This window comes from Corythoichthys intestinalis, chromosome 12 (assembly GCF_030265065.1).
Source record: "Corythoichthys intestinalis isolate RoL2023-P3 chromosome 12, ASM3026506v1, whole genome shotgun sequence".
Lineage (NCBI taxonomy): Eukaryota > Metazoa > Chordata > Actinopteri > Syngnathiformes > Syngnathidae > Corythoichthys > Corythoichthys intestinalis.
The window spans coordinates 32,120,653-32,145,135 of record NC_080406.1 but is presented as its reverse complement, the minus strand read 5'-3'; the positions used below and the strand labels follow the sequence as shown (position 1 = coordinate 32,145,135).

At 39.6% G+C, this 24,483-nt stretch overlaps 2 protein-coding genes across 5 annotated transcripts in view; one reads left to right on the top strand and one right to left on the bottom strand.

Annotated features, from left to right (window-relative positions):
* The window catches only part of sema5ba (sema domain, seven thrombospondin repeats (type 1 and type 1-like), transmembrane domain (TM) and short cytoplasmic domain, (semaphorin) 5Ba), a 242,106-nt gene that overhangs the window by 214,370 nt on the left and 3,253 nt on the right, over window positions 1–24,483 (bottom strand). The window lies entirely within an intron of this gene.
* pdia5 (protein disulfide isomerase family A, member 5) overlaps window positions 11,347–24,483 on the top strand; it is an 89,815-nt gene continuing 76,678 nt past the window's right edge. The window contains exon 1 of the mRNA XM_057852119.1: window positions 11,347–11,459. The gene's annotated coding sequence lies outside the window, so the exon portion shown is untranslated. The remainder of the gene's footprint in view (window positions 11,460–24,483) is intronic.

Here is a 24,483-nt window from a genome sequence, read left to right as displayed (position 1 = left end):
AAGGCTTCTTTCGCATTACTCTTCCATGCAGCATCTCTTTGTATAAAAAAACGCTTAATAGTTGACCAATGCATAGTGACACCATCTGCAGCAAGATCATGTTGTAGGTCTTTGGAGCAGGTCTATGGGTTCAATTTGACTCCTGTCACCGTCATTCGCTTCTGCTTATCCAAGATTTCACTTGGCCTGCCACTCCGGACCTTAACTTGAACTGTGTCTGTGGCCTTCCATTTCCTTGCTATGTTCCTAACAGTGGAAACTGACAGCTGACATTTCTGCAACAGCTTTTTGTATCCTTCCCCTAAACCAGGGGTGTCCAAACTTTTTGCCAAAGGGGGCTAGATTTGGTGTGGTAAAAATGTGGGGGCCGGCCTTGGCTGACGTCCTTTACATAGAACAGTATATTTAAGCAAATTTCAGCAAGCCATTCTGTGTGTCACATTTGCTTTATTATTTTTTTTAATTCATAATTTCAACAATCTCACAACTAACCTTTGTGGCGTTCTCTTTCGGTTCTCGGGCTCTTGCGAAATACTGCTGCTGTGGAATTAAACTAGCTTCAAGTTGCTTTAATTTCTCGCCACATATCTTCCCTGTAAACTTGTCATACATGTCAGCGTGTCTTGTTTGGTAATATCGCCTCACATTAAACTCTTTAAAAACAGCGACTGTCTCTTTGCAAATGAGGCGGACACAGTTGTTGCGTATTTTAATGAAGAAATAGTCAAATTTCCACCTATCCTTGAAGCGTCGGCTGTCGCAGTCAACTTTCTTTTTTGTGTTGATTGTCAGCATTTTAGAAAATTGGGATTTAAGGGTCAAACGGGGTAATGTTGCTTAGAGTGCTGCTGCCTTTTACTGGGTAAATGAGGAGCAGCATTTAGTGTGTAAACTACTTCATATGCTGCTGACCAATTTATTAAGTCTGTGTGCGGGCCAGACGTTATTGATTTTATGACAGAGGCTGGGGGCCGGATGAAATTTGACCAGGGGCCGCATTTGGCCCCCGGGCCGGACTTTGGACATGTCTGCCCTAAACTATAATGTTGAATACCGTAATTTCCCGAATATAACGCATACTTTTTTTCCCCCAAAATCAACTTGTAAAATCATGGTGCGCATTATACAGGGATGGAGACAGATATATATATATATTATATATGTATATATTATATACAGGGGTGCACATAAGTGGTCCGCATGCGCGCATGCGTACTGGACGTAGACAAACGCGCTGGCCCTCAACGGCTTCCATACGCTTTTGCGTACCGATGGCTGACCACTGTATTTGCGGCGGACACGAGAAAATCACTTCTCAAAATGTCAAAGAGGCAGGCCCCACTGAGTAATTATTTCCGTGTTCCCCCACCCCCGTCTAAAGACAGACAGACGACAGAGATGTCACCGGAGCTACCGAAAAAAAGGACTTTTGCTGAAAAGTGGCTGCAGGAGGTACCATGGCTAGAAGCAAATGATGCTCGCACGGAAATGTGGTACAAAATTTGCCGTGAGAATCCCAATGTCGCTGATAAGAGCAGCGCATTTTATGTAGGGTCAAAGAATTTCAGCCATCCAAACTTTGAAAAGCATGAAAAAAACAGAGCACGTGGCAATTAAGCAAACTATCGATGTCAGACAGGACCCCACTCGCCCTATGGACAGGTGGCGGAATAAAGGTAATGAAGAACAGCGCCATACGCTGACAAACGTGTTTTTGCTCGCATTTCACAAAGCTAAACATGCACGTTCAATGATCTCTTATGAGGAGGACATCCCACTTTTACAAAGGCTTGGAGTTAATGTGGGAGCTGCATAATGCCCTTTATTTTGAATTAGTGCTTTTATGTTTATTTCTTTACATTTCACTTCAAAGTAATGGCAATTTTGTTGTGCCAGTTGATTTTAATCAAACATTAATTGTTAATATCATTAATTAAAGGTAATTGGCTCTAAGTAAAGCTTGTCATAATTTTATCGCATCAGGCGGGTCGGCTCTCAAGCTCAATGAGGACCAAGTCACATCTCCAGGTCCTCCTCTGAGAACCTGGGCAAAAAAATATGTGCACCCCTATATATATATATATAAAAACAGATTTTTTTTAATTGACACGGCCATGTTGTGTTGAAGAAACGTATGCGGCGAGCCGTTGCCGACCATTACAGTACGTGACGTCACCATTTTGTTTCAGTAATACTTCACTCTGATCGGTCAAATGCTTTCGTCTGTGTTGAATTCTGCTTTTTTCACTCTTCATAAAGCACATAATTTAGTTTCTTGAACTCATTTGAGTCAACGTTTATTGCAGCTCCGCAACTCGGACTATAACAAACATAAGACATCACAGACTTCCTGTGTCCGTCAACTATATCTGTCCTTTGGGAAACTCAAACCCAAATAACAATAGTTCCTATTGTTACTGTCGTGTCTACAGCAATGAGCTCTCTCGGATTTCCGACTTACGTTCTCACTTTCATTTTACCGTATCAATCCATGGAGGAAACATTTATTCATCATGATGAAACAAGCAAGTTATACAGCAGCCTTTAAAAGAAAAGTCACATCTGTTTTGTTTTCTCCTGGATTCTGGTAAGTTGAAGAAGTTACCAGATCATATTATTACCGTACATATTGTCAGTTTACGGTAATGTTTTGAACTACCAATGTGCTATACTTGTGCTGTGTTTCACCAGTCAGTAAAATTACATTTCTGTATCTGTACACGAGCTCTGTTTTCTTGTATTCTTCAGTTTACTGGTGCTAAAATTAGGGTGCGCGTTATACAAGGGTACAATAATTTCCCCTAGATTTTACAAGTAAATTTGGGGTGCGCGTTATATACGGGTGCGCCTTATGTTCGGGAAATTACGGTAATCTTTTTTTTTTTCAGATCATTTGACAGTTGTTTTGATGCTACCATATTTCCACTCTTCAAAGACGATGCAAAGTGAAGAAAAATTTGCCACCCTAAATAGTCTTTTCATGACATGCTTTACCTGTGTATGTAGGCCAATATCAGTCATCTTGTGAAACAAATTTTGAGTTCAAAAAATTACTATAAAAGGTTTTCTAATCAATAAAACACATTGGTGCCCAGATTTATACACCGACCTTTGTTTAAATAATTATTACGCACTTTCTGTTTATCCTATAATTTCACTTCTCAAATATTACTTTGTTCATCTGCTATACGATATATTTAACTGAAATTTTTATTACAAACAATCAGTAATTTACAAAGGAAAATCTTTAAAAATTATCAGGAGCGCTCAAATTTTTGCATACTACTGTACATTTACCACACAGTAACTAACTAGCATAATGCCACTTAAAACACTCAAACGAAGGAAAGACATCAACAACCTTCCTACTCATCCAATGGATTTAATATTATTTCATTAATTAATTAATTGGATGCCACTGAGAGCGATACATGTCCAATCCATTTGGAACGGGAGGGACTGGAAGCGATCGAATAATCGCTGCCAGTTCATCCCAGTCCAAATAGATTTGACGTCTATCACCATCAGTGGCACGGAATCATGATCATATCATCAACAATACCAAGTTAAATCCCTGTTAAAATGGATTTGATGTTGTAAAAAGTACAGTTGATCTTGACGACGGAATCTTTCACTTCAAGTATGTCTTGGCAAACGTCATAAGATGGGAATGCAATTGGAACAGTGGAAAGAGTCCAAAGAGCCCCCACCCCTGAGCGCCCCCCACTTGAACCCCCCAATGCCACTGCTGCGGCCCCTCCCCCTCTGCCACCATTATCTTCATTATCACACTTATTCATTGCACCAAGTCAGGAGGAAGAATTCCCAAAAAGCCTATAGTGTGACACCCCGACACAAACACATGCACGCACACACTCACTTAACTTGAGGAATTGCATCGGATAAGAGTTGCTCCAAAATTAGGAGAATTGCCTAGGGAACATTGTGCTGATCAATACTGACTTCATTGGAAAAATAGCAGTTTTAAAGGATCTCTAATTTCCCAAATGAATATTATTGAGTTTGCTCAGGGTTAGTTCTAGCAGCACTTAAAAAAAAAAAAAAAAAAAAAACACTTTTAGTCACATATTTTAATTATATGGGGAAAATTTTAAACCACCTAATATGAATTTAATCAATAAAAATGTATTAATGTAATTAATCAGCCCTGACACAAACATACATCCTCACAATTTACCTACCAAATGTAATTCTAATCCATCCACAAACAACAAAGGTGTAGCCATTTTAGTTAGTGTTCGAAGAAGAACAAAGTCAGTGATAATTTAATTATTAGGGGGAAAAATGATTGAAACCACCTAAAATAAATGAAATAAAACATATTGTATATGTTTTTTTAAAGTACCTATCATACAATGGGGGAAATCACATAGCTTGAAATCACAAATTTATCTCAATCTCCACAATACATGACAAAAAAAAACAAAAAAAAACTTGTAATAAATTGGAATAAAATTTTTTTTTGTGTTTTCGTTAATTCTTTTAAAATTTGTGTTTACAAATCACAAACATAAAGTTATATCACTTTTGGGGAAAATGTATTTGTTTTAAACGTGTTTTTTCTACTTTTCAAGTATAGCTCAAAACTTATTGACTCAAATCCATCACCTTACGCTCATCTTTTTTTTCTTCTTTTTTTTTAACCTCACTCTTGCTGCATAGACTCCACCATCAGTTGACAAGACAGCTCCCACAGACATTGCGCCATGCCTTCCCATAGTGGGCCGACCCAGGCAGAACGTTGAGTTGACTTTCATTGTGATAAACTCAAACACACGCTGCATTCTACGAAAGACGAAGGTTTTACTGCATTCAAGCAGGCAGGAGTGTCTCAAGAGTGATTTGGTCGAGGATTCAAGGTAATTATAATATTAAATAGCCCCATGCATGCACTTTGAAACATTGAGGGAGAAAAATAAAATCAATGGATAAAATTAGTGTAACTTTGGCTTGAAATATTTACGTAAAATGGATGATAACTGCCCGTTTTTTGCTTTCATCCAAGAATCTAGACCAGGGGTGTCCAAACTTTTTGCAAAGGGGGCCAGATTTGGTGTCGTAAAAATTTGGGGGGGCCGACCTTGGCTGACGCTTTTTACGTAGAACAATTAGGGCTGTCAAAATCATCGCGTTAACGGGCGTTAATTAATTTTTTAAAATTAATCACGTTAAAATATTTGACGCATTTAACGCATATGCCTGGCTCAAACAGATTAAAATGACAGCAAAGTGTCATTTCCACTCGTTACTTGTGTTTTTTGGTGTTTTTCCGCCCTCTGCTGGCACTTGGGTGCGACTGATTTTATGGGTTTCAGGCTTCAGCACCATAATTATTATTGACATCAACAATGGCGAGCTACTAGTTTATTTTTGATTGAAAATTTTACAAACTTTATTAAAACGAAAACATTAAGAGGGGTTTTAATATAAAAATTTCTATGAATTGTACTAACATTTATCTTTTAAGAACTACAAGTCTTTCTATCCATAGATCGCTTTAACAGAATGTTAATAATGTTAATGCCATCTTGTTGATTTATTGTTATAATAAACAAATACAGTACTTATGTACAGTATGTTGAATGTATATATCCCTCTTGTGTCTTATCTTTCCATTCCAACAATAATTTACAGAAAAATATGGCATATTTTATAGATGGTTAGAATTGTGATTAATTACGATTAATTAATTTTTAAGCTGTGATTAACTCGATTGAAAATTTTAATCGTTTGACAGCCCTAACAACAATATATTTAAGCAAATTTTAGCAAGCCATTCTGTGCATCACATTTGCTTTATTATTATTTTTAATTATTTAATTAATAATTTCAACAGTCTCACAACTAGCCTTTGTGGCGTTCTCTTTCGACTCTCGGGCTCTTGCGAAATACTATTGTGAAAAAAACTAGCTTCAAGTTGCTTCAATTTCTCACAACATATCTTCCCTGTAATCTTGTCGTACATGTCAGCGTGTCTTGTTTGGTACTATCGCCTCACGTTCAACTCTTTAAAAACAGTGACTGTCTCTTTTCAAATGAGGCCGAAACCGTTGTTGCGTATTTTAGTGAAGAAATAGTCTAATTTCCACCTATCCTTGATGCGTCTGCCGTCACAGTCCACTTTCTTTTGTTTTTTTTGTTGACTGTTGTCATTTTAGAACACTGGGAGTAAAGGGTCACATGGGGTAATGTTGCTTAGAGTGCAACTGCCTTCTAGTGGGTAAATGAGGAGTAGCATTTAGTGTGTAAGCTACTTCATATGCTGGTAGCAGTACTGCTGACCAATTTATTAAGTCTGTGTGTGGGCCAGATGTTATTGATTTTAGGGCAGAGGCTGGGGGCCGGATGAAATTTGACCACGGGCCAAATGTCGGACTTTGGACATGGCTGATCTAGACTGTTTTACGTTCATATCTATAGAAATTCTGCCATTCAAGTATTCATTTACAAGAATTTTCAACTTAAAAACCTTTGTTTCAGGACAGCCGTCATGTTGGATTACACAATACCGTAACTTTTGCTTGAAATATTCACGTCAAATGAACAAAAACTGCCCGTTTTTTGCTTTTAACCAAGAATCTAGACTGTTTCACTTTCATAACTATAGAAATTCTGTGATTTAAGCATTTACTTACAAAAATTTTAAACTTAAAAAGCTCTTTGTTTTGTGAAGGCCGTCATGTTGGATTTTGTATCTCTACACATGACATTTAAATTGCTATGTCTGGCAAAAGATATGATAAATATTGCTATTGATCCTGAAAATATAGGTATTCATCTCTGCATTTGGTCATTTTTGTGCATGTAGCGTAATATATGAGAATTTTATATCCATTTTAAGTTTTGTTATACTTATACAAAAAATAATTCATCAGGATTTTATTATGGAACGACTGAATTTTTTGATGCCGCTGCCCATGGAGACTCATATATGCCCAACAGAGGTGCCTGTTTGGGTTTTAAGTTGCTAGTGGCTTTGGTTTTGAAAATATTTTAAGATTTTTAAAATAGGCCCCCTAACGATTGGCCCCGAGCCCCATGTCCCATCAACTGATAGTGAAGTCTACACTTGCTGCTAAGGGACCTTTTGGTGAAGGATACAAGAAGATCAAATTTAGCTCAACAGATGAGAAGCACATTTTTACTACGGGAAGTCGGATCCAGATCTGATCCAGAGATTCCAGAATGCACTAAACAGCAAGGAATCATGGTGGGTCAGTGACATGTTGCGCTGAATCCACCATGAGTCCTAACTGTTAAAAGAAAAGCACGCCTCTGTGAAAAGGAGTCCGTAGGTTTGTGGTCATACTTTTTTTTTTTTTTTTCTTTTTAAAGTACAGAGCACATGAGGGAAGCCGTCTTTCGTTCACAAACACGAAACCTTTTGACATGTGTTTGGATTAGACTTTCTATCATTTGTCAGCTTTGCTGCCATAACACGCCAACATGAGGAGATAAGGCCGATGGGAAGGAGGGGCTTCAAATTGGAGCTGGTGTATGTACACATGACAGGGGTAGGACTGTAGATGACGAAGAAGATGGACAAGGAGGACTAGGAGGTGGTAGTGTGAACAGATCTGGCAAAGCAAGGCAACATGGAGCTGGAAGTGATCAGACTTTGTTTGGGTTCAAGAACTGAATCCAGATTTTTTCAAACAAGAGTTATCTATTTTCTTTTTTATTTTTACACTGCCCAGAGGGCGCGATTTTTATTTTATTTTTTTATTTAGATCTGATTAAATAATGTGTGTGACTTACTGTTGCCTGTAGGTTCTGAATTTGCCGGTTGAGGGCATGCGCGCATTAGCATAAACGTTAGCATGTCTCTGGGCTGATGAGACATAAGGGAAGCCATGTGATCGTAGTTCCATTTGAACTTGAGTAATTCTTTTTTTTTTTTTTTTGGTAGGGGGTTGACTTTTTGAGAGGGTACATTTGGTATAGCATAATTCAACACAAGGTAATTCAAAGTGCTTTCGCAAATTTGGTTGGGAGGGGATTGCCAAATTGAATGAGGAGCAAAACTTCACTATTTCATAACAATTTGAACCAAATACTGAATCCTATTGTTTTAGTCATTATTATTATTATTATTATCATCACCATTACTACTTACGGTTTAAGACATCTGTGGTAAATTTGTATGGTGAGCATAACCTGAGAAAAAGAATTAGCAACTACATCATTTCATAGTTATTTTTTTTTTATTGTAACCTCACTTTTTGCAAAGTGCTTACTTTTCCACACAGAGTTAAGTAGCTTTAAATCCCCCCCTCCCAAGCATAAAGTTACCATTTAAAAACTGCATTTTATGTTATCTTTGTATGATAAACATTTGTTTGGTGATCTTAAGAATAGTGAGAGAAAAGTGAAAAAACAATTAGCGTTTGGGAAAGGCAAATACTTTCATTCTCTTGAAAAGCTTATCCTCATGAAGGGTTTTTACTGTAATTTAGTACATATAGGGGTCAAGTTGGGCACTTGCTGTCTACCTCATCATTTGGCTCACATTGATGAGCTCATCAGCTAAAAGGATCGATAGGGTCTTTGATGGGAAGACGATTGGAGGCTTACAATTATTGATGAGCGGCTGTCTGGTGAGCACGCTTTCTAAAGTCAATCCTTGTTGTTAACTCGTTCTCTGCCATTGACAGCAATAGACATCCGATTCATTTGAACTTGGATCATTCGCTGCCATCCTCTCCCAGTTCAAATGGATTGGCCGCGTGTCATCGTCAATGGCAGTAAATGTGTTGATGTATTTTGAGCTGTCGGGTTGGTTTCAGCTTGTCAGCACATTGGTTGAAGCTAGTTCAAACAAGACATTAAAAAAAGGCATCCTAGCTGCTTTAACACAAATAAAAGATCAAGACGAAGAAGAATGAGTGCTGAGTGGAAGGTTTTAATGGCTCGACTTGTCTTTCTTGCACATCGCAGCCCACACACACAAACGCACCCCCGACCGCGCGGTCAAGTGGAGGCGAGGCAGGCGGCCATATTGGACGAGGGCCAGGTCAGTGCAGTCAGTGCATCGACGTCCGCCGTGTCTCGTTTTGCTATTCTGGGTGAGATTCCACTTCCACAGAGCGCTGAGACGCTCAACGACACCAAGCATAACCCTCCCGTTCAAATCCAAGAAAAGATATTTATTGAAAAACCTATTAAAGAAAACAAGTGCAATTTTGTTGTTTCAGTAATAGACACACTGGGGAACTTCTCTCTCAAAGTTGGGAATCAAAGACAAGTGTAAACTATATTTGCCTAAAATATGGTTTGGAACTGTCTTAAACTTGAAGACTAGGGTTGGGCATCGAGAATCGAGCATCGATGGGAACCGTTTCTAACACTCCAATGCTCCCGGAATCGTTTGAATTTTTAAATTTCGATTCCTTGTTTCGATGCCCTGACCGCCGAGCGGAAAAAAATTGCTCGAGTTTAAAGACTGATATTCATATAGAAGTTATAATTAGCCCTGTGAGAAGTTCATTTAATTTAAAAAACGTCGAGAAGTTAAGACTCTAATATAAACTATGCAATTTTTTGGACCCTGCATTTTTTTGTTGTTGTGACTCTGCCTCTTACAAGAATCAGAATCGGGAATCGTTCAGAACCGGAATCGAAACATGGAATCAGAATCAGAACCGGAATCGTTCAATTTCAAACGATGCCCAACCCTATTGAAGACATGGCGATCATTCATCAAAGACACACAACTGCATTAAAACTCAAAAACAAGATGTGTAACTTTGTCACACTTCATTTATAAAATACTTTATAACTCAATGATAACTAATATAAATTTGCTGCTCGAAGGTGTACTGTTGAAAAAATACATCTTACTCTATCGCCTATTGTACACAGGGTGTGTTGTGATTGTCACTCAACAATAATACAATTTTTTGATTGCTTATAATGACGTGTAACTTTTTTACTTGCTAAAGAAGTAAAAGACATTGTTTCTTATCAACAGTCAATGGAAACGTTGAATTTTGCTGATTTTTTGGTTCATCAAAGACACATAGGCGTTAGCATTGGTGGCTAACACTCACTGGGAAGTCATGACAGTGACCTAATAACTGGGTGCCACATAAACGTATGAGAGCATCAACTAAATTGCTGTGTCTTTGAATGATCATGTTGGAAGTTAGCATTCTCGTCTGGAGTCAGTATTAGCAATTCTGCGGCAGCACACGAATTCCATGCAGGTCAGGTGATAGGTGCGGGAAATGTCGAGCTAATGTTACCTGACTCATGGGGGAATGTGTGTGCCAGTGTGTGTCATCACATGTGCTGAGATAAACAGTAGCAGTTTTGAGCTACTGGCAAGAGGACCCTCTGGGGACCTCCTATTGAGGTTCAGCCATGATGAATAAAATCAATAGGAATCAAGTCAAGCTGCTAACACAATTAGCATGAGACTACATTGGCAACGCATTATAGGATTCGTGACGCAGTTTGACAAGATTCAAGCTGCCCCCATTGGTGAACGCTATGCTCAATCAAGAACTCGAGGAGAACCTTGCTCCTCAAAGACACAACATCTTTCATTAATCATAAGCGGAAATAAATAATTATTGTGTAGCATGGTGTTAATCACAGATCATATGTGCAAAATTGTGACTCATCAATGGCAAGCTTGTAACTTGCATGTGCAGCTTTTAGCGCTCGACAAAACGAGGTACTTTCGCCATCTAAGACACATTATCAGTAAAACAGGAGCACTTATGCCACTCATGAAAGACAACTGGGCTCTCTTGTTCGCTCATCCAATTTTTTTGCTCAATGACAAAATGTGCAACTTTGTTATTAAACACAAATATCTCCTAACGACAACACGAGTGTCTTTGATGCTTAACAAAAACATCTATTAGCGTAGCAACTAGCGCAGTGGCCTAAAATTTAGGCAATCTTGAATGACCTTGCGGTGCCACCGAAGACAAATTTGTAAGTGTGTATGTGTGATACTAAAAAGACGCTCCGTGATAGGCTGGCTGCCGTCCAGAAAGTGGAAGCACCACGTTCGTTATCTCCATGATACAGACGCAACTCCTGCTGTCGTGCATCTCTGGTTTGGGCACGCACGTGCGACAGGTGATGCCCTCAAACAAGATGGCGACGATGTGGAATCTCAATTATTTGGAATAGATGATTTATTTTTTCGTATGTAATAAATCACAGCTTGTGATTGAAGCAGTCGAGGCCGAGAGGTTCGGCTTCTTCAGCCGGTGCATTCATCACTGTCACACGCCTCCCGTTTTCAACAAAGACGCTGGGGTTGCTGTGACAACCACAACAAAACAAACGCAGCAGTCGAGTCCAACGAAATCGACTGGATGACGTTACATCACACTTATTAGCTGCCATTATCATTGTCGCTATTCTTTGACATTTGTGACTCAAGTACATGTTAGCAGATAAGGGAACGTTAGGATTTAAAGGTAAGGTTTCAACTAAGGTTTTCAAGCAAGGATTGGGGTTTAAAATTTGGGTTTCAAAACAGGATTAAGGTTTGAAACTGGGATTTCCAACCAAGGTTTTTAAATGAGGGTTTCAAATTAGTTAAGGCTTGAAGCAAGGCTTTAAAACTAAGGTTTGAAAATATGATTTTCAATCAGGTTAAGAGTTATAAATTAGGGTTTCAAGACAAGATAGAGCTGCAATCTTGAATTTCAGGTTAGGGTTTCATACTGACATTAAGGTATTGGGATTAGACGACTCTGTATAGAGTTATCGTTTGAAATGAAGAGTTTCAATCAGGCGTTAAGGTTTGATAGCTGGGATTTTAAACTGGGGTTGTAAAATTGTGCCAAAACAACAATACAGTGATAGGGCAACGATTTGAAATCAGGGTTTTAAAGGTTCGTTTTGAAAATAGATCTTCAAAGCAGGATTATGGTGTCCATGTGATCCATTGTTTACTACTTTTTGACTGCTATGATGTCACACAGTGATGTCACATAATGCCACGTGAAGCATCTGAGATTATGGTGTTCATGTGATCCGTTGTTTACTACTCGTTGATTGCTATGATGTCTAGCGGTGTGCCAATACATGGATTATTGGATTCAACGAGATTCGACACGTGACGATTCGATTACAATTCATAAATGTTCAAAAACGATGATTTTCCCAAATAACTTAATGACAGCTGCTGCTAGCGGAATTCAAGACACGTCTGCCGCCCAGACACCTTAAGGCAGCGGTCTCAAACCGACTCCACAAAGGGCCGCAGTGGGTCCTGGTTTTTGTTCCAACAGATCCAGCACAAACAGTTCAACCAATGAGGTTTCTACTAACATAAGCAGCACCTGATTGCAATCAACTGATTACACTTGTAAGAAACCAGATTGGTGAAAAGGTATTTGTCTCGTTTGGTTGGAATGAAATCCAGTACCCCCTGCGGCCCTTTGAGGACCGGTTTGAGACCACTGCCTTAAGGGGAAGTAACTAAGTGAGAGAGTTCACTGCTCCTTGCCTTTCAGTTGTCCAGCAGTAGTTTCAAGTCGTGTTAACTGAAAAATGTCCTGTGCGCGTCTATAAGAGGTGAGTACCCGAACCTTCTTGTACTGTTGAGCCTTTATTATTGTTGTTTTTGAGATGTTAACAGTTAGCACCGAGCGCTAAGCTAATTAGTGAATTCGCGAACGTGTATTTCCATGTCCATTTGTGCGTTGTATGTCGGTGTACAAAAGTTACTCCATATGCAGAACGTGTAAAACCTGGATATAGTACAGCGGTAACACCGTAAAAATGCGAAATAGTACAGAAATCTGTGAAAACAAAGTATATCTGTTAAAAGAAATCTTATTTCTAAAGCACTTTAATGTTTTTTTCTAGAAAATTTGGAATTCATTCCACCAATGTAAATTTTATTGTATTGTTGAGAGAAATAGGTACTGCCTTTGAAGCAGCTAATGTTTTGACACCTGCTTGTGAAAAAGAGCAGCTTAAGGTCAGCTTTGTGTTGTATAGGCATGTTTCCATTGTTCCTGCTGGATCATTAGGTGAATGGAAATATAGCGTAACGGAAATAAGTTTGTTTGGCTGCTTTAATTAATGAATACTGGCAAATATACCTTGCTTAAAAGTATGAAGTAGCCACAAAGTAAGAAAAGACATCCTGAAAGGTAGGAGGAAAAGATGCATCAAAAATCATGATATATCGTTAATACCGTGAAGATAATCATTTAATAATCGATTCGTAGCACCCTGAATCATAATCGAATCGAATTGTGGGATGCCTTAGATGGCACTTCCCTTATAATGTCACACTGTGATGTCACATAATGCCACCTAAGGCATCTGTGTACTTTTCGTGATTTCCTTTTGTTGTGACCTCAACGATCTCGTTGTCTTTGAGTTATGTAAACGCCTCCCTCGTTTTTCCTTGCCAGCAATATCAAAATGTGCAAATGATTTGTTTTCGGGCAGCCCCCTGCACGTTTCCGCTATTGTGTCACATCTGTGACAACCAGCTCTCACCTGCACCATTGTTGCAGTGACGTGCGGTCAGGGGAGGCAGGTGAGGCAGAGCCTCACCTGTCATCATGACAAAAAAATAATTATAGCATCAAATTTATATTTATATTTGTCCATTGCTCTTAATGTATGACTCATTTCAAACATTTTTTGTAGTCAAAATCGCTGAATTTGCCCATTTCCTGTTCAAATAACGAAATGAAACGAGAGGTGCGGCAGCAACGAGTAAAGCCTCACCTCTGATTGCGCAATCCATAACAAACTGGGTTGATACATGGAACTGGAGCGTGCTGGTTGCCGTACATCTGCATGTCGCCATTATAATGTTTCCAGATACGTTTATTTGACCTGATTTTCTACAGTCTGGCTAATGTCTTTAACCCTTAAAGTTTAATGTTTGTTAGCGACATATTTAGTTTTGCTGATGGGAAATAAAACCGCAGTGAAAAGGCACAGGTTGCGGCAGATAGTACGCTGCCACACAGAAAGGGGGCGAACGTGAGCCAACAGGTAATGGCGCCAGGCGAATCAAGTGCACTGCGGCGAGCCGTTTTGTATTGTTTACTACGTCGACATCGGACTCCCAAAATGGAAGAGGATTATATATCCAAACTTTAAAAATTCTTAAAACTGGACTTTCAGTCAAAAGTGGACCTGATTAACAGAGGAAGACCAACGCCGGGGCTAAAAGGTTTGCTTCAAGCTACGGGACAGTCTAAGATAACTCGCTCTTTTCAAACGGAGTGGTACACCCGAAGAAAAACTACTGGCTGTGTGGCTGTCCTTCGAAAAACTGCCTTTACTGCTTCCCATGCCTTTTGTTCTCAACTTGTGCCAATGTCTGGACTAACACGGGATATTGTGACATGAAAAATTTACCACGAAGTCTCAGCAAACATGAGAGATCGTACACTCACATTCAAAGCCAGACTGCTTTAAAATTTTTTGGAACTCAAGGATCGATTTGGCTTTGAACGAACAGCGGCGGCTCAACGTTAGCACCCACAATGCTAAGGTAAAGGAGAACGGCGAGATTTTGAAAGACCTCATTAATGCAACCTGCTTCTTAGCTAAACAGGAGTTAGCATTTCGTGGTAACGATGAGAGGGCAAGCTCTACTAATCGTGGCAATTATGTCGAACTTTTATACGCTTTTGCTGAGAAAGATGAGAGGTTAGCTAGACATTTGGACACATCCACTGTGTTTTCTGGCTTGTCAAATAGAATACAGAACGATCTAATTGTAGCAATCGGTGATGTGATACAGTCAGAATAGGACCGGTGACCGATTCAGGACAACTTTCCTCCCTGGCGATCATCTCCATTGAGGCGGAGAGACTTTTAAAACTAAAGGAAAATAAGGAGGACTTTTACAACAAAGTAACTGAGGTTTTTGTGGCGAAGGGCAGGCGCATGGACTTCATCTACAAATAAAGGTAAGACCACAGTTTTCATTTTAATCTTAATATTTTAAAACTAAATTTTGGCCTTAAATAAAATATACTTTTTCTTTTCATGCTTTTTGTTGAGCAATCTGTATTAAATTGATTTAAGTATCAGATTCAAGTTTTAAAAACAACTGAATATTTCACAAAAGGTCAAAATTGAAATCTGTGGTTTTGTACACCACTCTGTACTCATTTATGTTGTATGAACTAAAGGCTTGCGATGGAAATTCCAACACATGGAGAGTGTAGCGCAAATGCACGTTATTTTCTACCTTTACGTATCTGTAATATGTACCGTGTGTGTGTGTTTTGTGAAGAATGCTGATGAGATATGAAATAACCAGTAGTTAACTGAATAAGCTACCCTTTTTGGTTATATATTTGTAAATCTGACACTTAAGGAGTCAGTGCCTCACCAACCACGAACCTCACCGCACGTCACTGCATTGTTGTTACTCTTAAAGAACACAAATATTTGCATGCCAAATCTCAGACACAAAGCGCGGCCACAACAAACATACACTAAGTTTGACAACAAGCTTTTAAGCCAGTGTTCAAATAGAAGTTAGGGTTTGATGCCAAAGTTGTGGTTTGCAATGATTGTTTTAAGGCTACTTAAGTATTGCGCTGCAATTTGCAGTAAAAGTGATTGAGGATACGTTGGCATCCTGCAGGAAAGGGCTGCTTCATTAGTGCCACATTTCACTTCAAGCTTTTACTTTATTAAAAAGCTGCAGCGCACGTCAGCACTTTGCTCCCTTTCATTTCGTTGTACAGAATGAGACGTGCCACGTCATACAATCGACATTACATGAAGAGAAAATCCTTGGAGCGTTTTACCTCTGACAAGGACAAAACTAGACTTTGAAGAATATAATGGTTTCAGGAACATCAAAGATCATCTTGCCTTTAAAGTAAATTTTTTCGCAACCATCTAATTCAGAACTAGTTGCAATTTCATCTAGCTACTTTTTGGGGGGTAAACATCAAAGAATTTAGTTTTCAACAAACAAATATTTCATTGATGTTGACAACATTTGAAAGTTTACTTCCCCGTAACATATTGGTTATCGTCCTGAGTAGTGTTTTTGTAAATCATCAGAAGACGATTTGGAGTCGCCCACCAACCTGACAAACCCGCATTCCCACCAGCCTCCTTATAATACGGCTGCAACAGCATCTTCAATGAGCTGCGTAGGTTCCCAAAGCTTATGGAGGCTGCCACCGTGCATACACACGCACACACACACGATTACACACACACACACATACACACACACACACACACACACACACACACACACACACACAAAGTTCAATGGGAACAGTGTTCCGGCCCCCACAATGGCCGCCTCCATCAGGCACTTTCTCCTCCGCCTCCTTTCTTCGCACCAGGGACGCTGGAGAAAAGGCACATGCCTTCACGTCCAGATTGCACACACACAATAGACTCATAAGTATATGCACATAGACACACATATGTACACGCACGCACACATGTACACCCATACACGCAAATTACACTCAATGACAAAGTGCAAAAGTTGAGAAAGTCATTAATTCTTCCTTGGGTTAGGCATAACGGTGTCCTCGAACCATTTGAAACTGGATCAGCTCTTTCTTTGCAAACAGTGGTGGCTAATGGAGAGCTAATTAGCATGATTAGCATTGTTAGCACAGATTAGGTTGCGGCGGTCGCGTCTGGTTTCACGCAGTGCCGAGCTTGAGTATCCCTGTGGGTCGAGAGAGACAAAACGAGAGAGAGCGAAAGCCAAGCGGGTAACAATGCCAGGAACAGAGGGGGTGAAGGTTTTTTTTCAGGGGTTCTCATCTCAGACAGACCTGTTGGAATTATTCATTTCCAACATGGGGCTCAGACTACATCCCGCTGACGCGTCTTGTTAGCAACACTCGGATATCTGTTTGTGTGTGGCCTTCCATGACGCACAATAAAACGTACACAAATCAACGCAATCCCTAATTTAGTCACACGGCAAGAGCCAGATTGATTTTCTGAGATATCTGAGCTAGGCTTGTTTAGGGTACAAGAACCCTTTTGAGGTCAAATATTTCTTGTCAATTGCTGCCAGGTATTTAACCTCACAAGCTTCCATCATGTGGGTAGCAAGAATCCTATTGATTTTTTAAAAAGTCATTCATGTCAGTTACTGCCAGAAATGTAAACTTTTGAAAATTGCAGAAGTGAGAACATTATTGATTTTTCCCTCTACTGACAGATCTGTACGTATAAGATTATTTTAAGATATCAGTGGCAACAACTCTATTATTTGACATTTCTCATGTCAGTTGCGGCAAGATGTTTAATCTTTAGACGATTGTATGCCGCACGCACACATACAAAAAAAAAAAAAAAAAAACAGCAAAAAAGCTGTCATTTTTTTAATGGGTTTTCCTTCAAGGTAAGTTGAAGGCACCGTGGTTGACTGGTTAGCACATCTGTCTTTCAGGACAGAGGTCAAGGGTTCAAATACAAGTTTACTTGTCAAGTTAATTGATATAGTTTGTTGTGGTGTAGTGGCTAGAATTTCTTGCTGGAACTCCATGACATAACACAAAGGTCGCCACGGACGTGGGGGTTGGTCAAACCTCCTAAAACCACAGAAATGAACAGAAAACTGCTTTTGGCAGTTATAGCTGTAACACACAATAAAACACATTGGCTTTAACACATGCATTAGGCTACTGCATTACACTTACTGTAACAAGGCAAACATGAGAAACTGATTTTCATTCAAAATTGTACTTTTTCCAATGATGTGCAAAATAGCAATTAACAAAAACACGATACAGTAACCCCAACCTCCATCTGCTTATTTTTATTTTCCCTCATTTCCTCACATCTAGATGCAAAACCTCAATTTTAACTACTAAATAACATACATAGGTTGTACATTAAAATTGAAGATAATGTTAATATTAACTTATATTATTTGGGGGGAAAAAGTAATATACATACACAAAAATAAATACAAATGACCTGCATTATGCACAGTGAAATGGAATATATTTTGAAGATAACACAAACATTGACTTTTTAATGTTATAAGGAAATAAGTAGCCAACATAGCTACAGTGGGGCAAATAAGTATTTAGTCAACCACTAATTGTGCAAGTTCTCCCATTTGAAAATATTAAAGAGGCCTATAATTGTCAACATGGGTATACCTCAACCATGAGAGAGAGAATGTGGAAAAAAAAAACAGAAATTCACATTGTTTGATTTTTAAAGAATTTATTTGCAAATCATGGTGGAAAATAAGTATTTGGTCAATGCCAAAAGTTCATCTCAATACTTTGTTATGTACCTTTTGTTGGCAATAACGGAGGCCAAACGTTTTCTGTAACTCTTCACAAGCATTTCACACATTGTTGCTGGTATTTTGGCCCATTCCTCCATGCAGATCTCTTCTAGAGCAGTGATGTTTTGGGGCTGTCGTTGGGCAACCCGGACTTTCAACTCCCTCTACAGATTTTCTGTGGGGTTGAGATCTGGAGACTGGCTAGGCCACTCCAGGACCTTGAAATGCTTCTTACGAAGCCACTCCTTTGTTGCCCTGGGTGTGTGCTTGGGATCATTGTCATGCTGAAAGACCCAGCCACGTCTAATCTTCAGTGCCCTTGCTGATGGAAGGAGATTTTCACTCAAAATCTCTCGATACATGGCCCCATTCATTCTTTCCTTTACACAGATCAGTTGTCCTGGTCCCTTTGCAGAAAAACAGCGCCAAAGCATGATGTTTCCACCCCACTGCTTTACAGTGGGTATGGTGTTCTTCGGATGCAATTCAGTATTCTTTCTCCTCCAAACACGAGAACCTGTGTTTCTACCCATAAGTTCCATTTTGGTTTCATCTGACCATAACACATTCTCCCAGTCCACTTCTAGATCATCCGAATGCTCTCTAGCGAACCGCAGACGGGCCTGGACGTGTACTGACTTCAGCAGGGGGACACGTCTGGCAGTGCAGGATTTGAGTCCCTGGCGGCGCATTGTGTTACTGATAGTAGCCTTTGTTACTGTGGTCCCAGCTCTCTGTAGGTCATTCACTAGGTCCCCCCGTGTGGTTCTGGGATTTTTGCTCACCTTTCTTGTTATCATTTTGACGCCACGTGGTGAGATCTTGCATGGAGCCCCAGATCAAGGGAGATTATCAGTGGTCTTGTATGTCTTCCATTTCCTAATAATTGCTCCCACAGTTGATATCTTTACACTAGTGATGGGTCCAGTGATACTAATGCGCCGGCGCGCGCGCCAAGCTCATGGCGGAACCCCTGCGTCGGGCGCGTATCGCTACAAGAAAATCACGTGACCGATGCATGAACTCATTGAACTGTGTCGACACAGTCATGACGCGGCAAACTGGTTCAAAAGGAAGCGCGTCTGTCAACGCGATGGAGCTGCTGAAACAATCCACATCTCACGGTTACTTCCTCGTTGTCTACATGCTGTGGAAATGGACGTAAGACAGGGAAACGCACTTGTCATCTTCCATTCAAAATACAATTAATTTTAAGGTAAATCTTAGTTTATAAGTGTGACGGGTGCACGTTGGTCCGTCGTTTGTGTTGGATTGCCTTCAAAACACGACAACATGTGACCTGCTAGCTTAGTGGTCAAAGCAAACGCCATTCGTCCCCTACGCGTCGTGCGCGTGGGTTCGAGTCCTGATCAGGACGTGTTGAATGAAGCGCAGCGCGGTTTCAAAATTTTGGATTTTACTATTAAAGTTATTTTTTTGCAGATGAAATGTCACATTTGTACTTTGTATATGACTAACCTGTCATATACAAACAGTTGCCACCTCCTCAATGCTGAAGCATTATTGGGCAAAGCATGAGAATGAAGTTTCTGATAATCCCAAAATAAACACAGGTATAGAGCCATTCCTTTACTTTCCCACAGTCACTTTTTATGTAATTTATTAGAAATCTGTAATTAAGCTATAATTTATTTTTTATCCACTTCAATTTCTTACTGATGGGCTATGGTAGCACTTAGATGACGAAGTGGGGAGTCAAGGAGGCAATGCAACTGTAGATGAAATTGCAAAAGTGCACCGATGCATGGCTGAGCCGAACATGGCACGCAATGCCAATTTTCTTCAATACTGGAGGAGCCAATGGACATCTTATCCAAACCTCTTTCAACTGGAAATTCTATTGCATGCTGGCATCGTTGGTTCCATGCGAGTGTGTTGTCCACAGCAGGCTTGTTTAAAAAAAAAAAAAAAAGTAACCAACTAAATTTTAAACATAAAAAAAACTAGGTTTTTGAATAAAATTTTATCAGAACAAAAAGTCCACAGGCATTCCTTATTCACCCATTCATTATTAGTTACATTTTCACATTATAATATATGTTCACATAATTTAAAGATATAGAATAATGCGATATGAATGCAAAGACTTAAATGATTTGATTTTACATGCTATGTCATCAATTCCGTGTCAGTCTGTCAAGTGGGTTGCCTGTAGGGATTTTTTATGTCCAGCAGGTGTCAGTATTCAATGACACAGTATCCACACTGTGTCAACACAATGTGTCACTGTGTCGACACGCTTCATGAGGTCTCACAGACCCATCACTACTTTACACCAAGCATTTTACCTATTGCAGATTCAGTCTTCCCAGCCTGGTGCACGTCTACAATTTTGTCCTTCGACAGCTCTTTGGTCTTGGGCATAGTGGAATTTGGAGTGTGACTGAGAGAGATTGTGGACAGGTGTCTTTTATACCGATAATGAGTTAAAACAGGTGCCATTAATACAGGTAACGAGTGGAGCCTTGTTAGACCTCGTTAGAAAAAGTTAGAACTCTTTGACAGCCAGAAATCTTGCTTGTTTATAGGTGACCAAATACTTATTTTCCAATCTAATTTGGAAATAAATTCTTTAAAAATCAAACTATGTGATTTTCTGTTTTTTTTCCACATTCTGTCTCTCATGGTTGAGGTTTACCAATGTTGACATTTACAGGCCTCTCTAATCTTTTCAATTAAGAGAACTTGCACAGTTGGTGGTTGACTTATTTATTTCTACTTATTTGCCCAACTGTAAATAACCAAAAATAAATCCAAAGTGCACATTAACTATACAGTGGTACCTTGACATACGATCACTTCGACACACAATCTTTTTGACATCCGACATAAAATTTGACTCCGACAACATGCTCGAAATACGACGATTTATGACAGCGCCGCAGACGCACAGCGGATTTTCTTCTGAGAGAAATCAACATGGGTTCGAAGAATGTTAGTGCAAGTGGTAAAAAAAAGGAAAAAGGTGAGGCTTACCATTGAAATGAAGATGGAAATGATAGAAAAATATGAGCGTGGTGCGTGAGTCCGTGAACTGGCTCGGTAATACGGCCATAGAATGTCTACGATGTCGACGGTCCTTCTCCGATCTCCATTCGCCTTTCTTTATAAGTTAAGGTGAACATTATAATTGTGGTAAAATCGCAAAAAAAAAAAATTGCAAGCTTCGTCAGGTTTTTAATCATTTATTTCAGAAGTTGTGAAACACAACATACCTACTATCTGCTGCAGTTGAACAAAGTGAAAGTAAAAAGTCCCTCTTTCAGTCTGTTAAGTCAGCCATGCGGTGCGTTCAGGTAAATCACGCAAAACACATCCGCCAAATTACAACCCGATTGGTTACTTTATTACAGGTATTATTATTACTATTATTATATTATTATTCCGATTTTTTTCATAATTTATTTGTTTTGCTCTGTCTAATTTCTATTTGCAATAATACCAGCAGAATTTATTAAGGATTTAGTGTAGATTTTCGGTCTGTGGAATGAATTAATGAATTATAATGTAATTTTATGGGAAAATCCTGCTCAACATACAAACATTTCTACTTACAAACAAGGTCCTGGAATGAATTAACTTCATATGTAGAAGTACCACTGTATTGCCAATTGTATCAAATTTGAGACAAGCATTTCTGGACTCATTCCAGTAAAAAATATTGTTCAATGTTATAACATTGAAGATGTTATGAACCTCCCCATCGGAACAAATAAAGTAAAATAAATCTAAAAAGCCCCCTCAACTCTTTCTTTTCTCCTAAAGATCAGAGCTAACGACCAGTCAGAACTAACTATCCATGCTGATCACGTGTCAGTATGTCAGCCAACTGAACGGACAACTGGAGTCCAGGCATGGTGGTTCGCTGTGCGCGTGCGTACATCGACGCGAGTTGACTGTCGCATCAGTTTCACCTCCACAAGCTGGGAAAACTCCATGTACCTCAGTGGAATAAATAAATAATAAATATCGGTGGAAACAGATGACGCTACACACGCACTTTATTACGCTTGTTGTTAACACTTAAGTATGTAAATCTGAGGTTAGTAGATTGTTTTTGTCTTGGAGATGCGTGTGTGGTAGCCTGGCAGTTTTTTTCATTTACAGTGCATCACAAAAGTGAGTACACCACTCGCATTTCTGCAGATATTTAAGTACATCTTCTCATGGGACAACACTGACAAAATGACACTTTGACACAATGAAAGTAGTCTGTGTGCAGCTTATATAATAGAGTTCATTTATTTTCCCCTCAAAATAACTCAAAATATAGCCATTAATATCTAAACCCCTGGCAACAAAAGTGAGTACACCCCTTAGAAACTATGTACATCCCTAAATGTCCAAATTGAGTACTGCTTGTCATTTTCCCTCCAAAATGTCATGGTACACAAGAAAGCCCACAAACAGTTTGCTGAAGACATGTCAACAAAGCAAATGGATTACTGGAACATATCCTATGGTCTGATGACACGGGCAGGCTTTCTTGTGTACCGTCTTCAGAAGAGGCTTCTTCCTGTGGTGACAGCTAAGCACACCAATTTGATGTAGAGTGCGGCGTATGGTCTGAGCACTAACAGGCTAACACTAACACCACCCACCTCTTCAATCAATGCAGCAATGCTGACAGCACTCCTGTAACGAGTCTGTAAGCAGTACTCAATTTGGACATTTAGAGATGTACGTAGTTTCTAAGGGGTGTACTCACTTTTGTTGCCAGGGGTTTAGATATTAATGGCTATATTTTGAGTTACTTTGAGGGGAAAATAAATTAACTCTTATTATATAAGCTGCACACAGACTACTTTTCATTGTGTCAAAGTGTCATTTTGTTAGTGTTGCCCCATGAAAAGATATACTGAAATATCTGCAGAAATGCGAGGGGTGTACTCACTTTTGTGTACTCACACTGTAACATGGAGGTTTGACAGTTACCGTCATATTTTCAGGATCAAAGCACCGTCCCGTCCCTGAATTTTGTATCGGAACGGCGTTCCAGAGCATTCCAGCCAACCTTCACCCCTAATTAAAACCCTTACATTTACACACCCAAAATTACTGAGAACAACCAAATCTACATGGTGGGAACTCAAAAATTCAACTTGAATTCACAAATCTATGAAAAAGCATAGTTTGGTCAGTGGTTGAATCATATAAGTAATTGTTGGTTTACTTCACCTGAAGAAATGAATTTAAACGAAGTAAAAAAAATCCTGTTTGCACTGAATGAATTTACATGAGTGAAAAATGAATTATTAGGTGTGACAGGTCATCCAATGCTCATCCAATGTTTCCTTTCTCTTAAATTCTAGGAGCAAGCAACAGCCGTATTTATTTTCAGTGATATCCAAGCCAGCACTACCATCAATTTTTAACAAAAATCATGGCATCCGATCTGAGTCATTTGATTGGATGCCTGGATAGCGGTATGATCCACCAGTGACACCATGACATCACTGTTACCCCCTAGGAGAAAAGGTCCAATGGTTAAAAAAAGATGTTTAGCTTAGTAATAGAATAAAAGTAATAGCACACTTGTCGGTAGCAATCAGCAAATTTCAGTCATAATCGCACCTAATAGGTCGAGTGGCATCACCGATTTTAAGCTTGATTGGAAGACTATAATCTTCCTTGCTTCTGTGAAGAATTCATTGTAACGAACCAGGACGGCAAGAGCATTAAGGATAGCGATCCGGTTCTCCCGACATCAAACTTTCATATCCGCCCAGACGACGAAAACCCAGCGACCCTGCGGCCCAGACAAGGAGCTCCTGCTTAAATATGCCTTATTGCAAATTTGATGAACGGCGACAAGGTTGGTTTAAGAAAAAAAAATCAATAATGAATGCTGACATCAGACGCCGCGGCGGTACGGACCCTCCGGAGCGGTGGCAACAAAAGGAGCCAGAACAAAGGCGGCGCTGGAGAAAGTGGAGCTGGTCCGGTTGACCTCCACTACTAAATGACCCCCCTTCAAAACACCACAAGGAGCAGTCAAGAGCCTTCATAAATTCATCAGGCATGAAAACCTGCTTTCCATCTGAAAGAAACGACCCGGGATACTCTGACCGGTGACAAAAACAACGCTAATCTGCCGTAAGACAAGCCGGTTAGCTCTCTGACACAAACGATTGGGTGCAACTTCACACGTGTGGACGATACGAAGGGAAATTTGCACAAGTCATACATGCTCA